Source organism: Montipora foliosa, chromosome 10 (genome assembly GCF_036669935.1).
Source record: "Montipora foliosa isolate CH-2021 chromosome 10, ASM3666993v2, whole genome shotgun sequence".
In the NCBI taxonomy this organism is placed as follows: Eukaryota; Metazoa; Cnidaria; class Anthozoa; order Scleractinia; family Acroporidae; genus Montipora; species Montipora foliosa.
This window is the reverse complement of record NC_090878.1, coordinates 33,864,392-33,866,213: the sequence shown is the minus strand read 5'-3', so window position 1 is coordinate 33,866,213 and position 1,822 is coordinate 33,864,392. Positions and strand designations below refer to the sequence as shown.

Sequence of the window (1,822 nt, the reverse complement as noted above, 5' to 3'; positions counted from 1 at the left end):
AATTTGCAAATGCCCAAGCAAACGTTTTTCCTTCAGATCACCCATTCGTGCCAATCTAATATACCGAATTGCTGTTCACTTGACATTTTCTGCCCTTTGTTTTGTTTGCGATATAGACTACCGTAGGTAGCTAGGCTCGGGTTGCTTTTTCCAATGGTAAATCATGGTAAGTACAGTGTATTTCGCCCAAGTGGCAAAAATCTATTGATAGCGGAATTTTTAATTTGACTGAAGGAAGTTAATTTTTTGCGGCGTTTTATTTTGCGTGTTTTTTTGATTCTGCGGGAACTACTTTTTGCGGATCGGGGTCAATCCGCAAAATCTGCTAAAATTAGAACCCGCAAAATTTTCATGCTACACGGTAGGTGCTGCTTACATCTGTGGTAAAAATCTACAATTTTGCCATGTCGCTAGTTTATTTATTTGGCTTGTCGCCATAGTATCTTGATTACATTACCTTTCTGTGCTGAGAGTTTAATTCTCTGAGCCTCTTACGAAGCGAAGGTATGTGAGTTTTCCGCGCTTTTTCGGAGTCTTTTGTTTATCGTCGCAGTGTCCATGATTCTTCTTCAGTCTTTCGTAACATGGGTTTTGCTTTTGTATCAATGACACTATGTTGGTCAATTTGCTCGGCAAAGAGGGCGTTTTCGTGGCCTTTCCTTCAACACCGGAAGACAGTACTTTCAACAGATTTCCGCAGTTTTTCACTAATCACGTGCTCGGCATTCACACTGTTCAGACTGTTCATGTTGTGGGTGAAATCCGGTCTCAGGTTGAATCCGTTTTTAACGAAGGTAAATCGGTGATCCTAAGTTTACTTAGGATGAATGTGCACTCTATCTAGTTTAAATCAGCTATAAATCCCCAAAGTAGGGATAGACGCACCTATACCTTCCCTCCAGCTCGGTCTTACGCATCTCACATCTTCTTAATGTTTGTCATCACATGTTATTGGTTTGTGCATCTAGTTTAAATCGACCCCCCCCCCCTTCCCCCAATATGGGACATCTCACATCTTCGTAACGTTTCTAATCGTCGTCTTATTGCTTTATGCATTCATACACTTCTCTCTTTAGCCTCAACATTACAACATAGTATGGGAACAAACAACTGTACTATGCACTTACCGGCACTCAAACTCGATTACTCAATATCTGTATCTATAGTCCTGTGCCTTCACCAGTACACTACAACGATTCGCTATTTACTCTTGTATAATAAGGGCCAAGTCGCACTAGAGGACAAAACTGTTTACTTATGTCAAAAATCTGTCATCACAATGAAAAACCAAGTGCGACCGGTTTGTCCACCGAAGGACAAAATTTGGTCGCAGACGGACAAACTTCAAAGATGCCATCGACTATCTCTGGAGCAGGCCGAACTGAAACAAATCTTGAAAAACAATAGCGAGGGTGTCTTGATTCGGAAATGATTTGACAGGTGATATGTAGCAGAGTCTCTATGCGATAGACTTCGTAGCCTGCGAGCAGGCCCACCGAAGAGAGAGAGCCTGCTCGCATGCTATAGACTTCGCGGTAAAATTGAAAACGCGCGGGCGACCAATATTTTCCGTATGAAATGTGGCAACAATTTTCTCAATATCTACCAAGGATGGATCTATCCGATGCCTAGCCCTTACATATTCAACGATCGAGGAACTCCCAGCCCATCTCCTTCTACCATGCGTTCTGACTCGTTGCAAGAATCCTTTCAGTTCAGCGAAGACGGCTCAATGCCCGATCATCCCAAACTTCTTTGCGCCGTACATCTTCGTCAGCTGAGAACATTTTGAGATCCCTCGTGTCGCGGTTTGTGGATTGAA

The 1,822-nt window shown here is 42.8% G+C and overlaps 1 long non-coding RNA gene across 1 annotated transcript in view; it reads right to left on the bottom strand.

Annotated features, from left to right (window-relative positions):
• Positions 1 to 916, bottom strand: part of LOC137974046 (uncharacterized) — a 3,937-nt gene extending 3,021 nt beyond the window's left edge. The window contains exon 1 of the long non-coding RNA XR_011117381.1: positions 458 to 916. This is a non-coding gene — a long non-coding RNA (uncharacterized lncRNA). The remainder of the gene's footprint in view (positions 1 to 457) is intronic.
• Between the last annotated feature and the right edge of the window lie 906 nt (positions 917 to 1,822).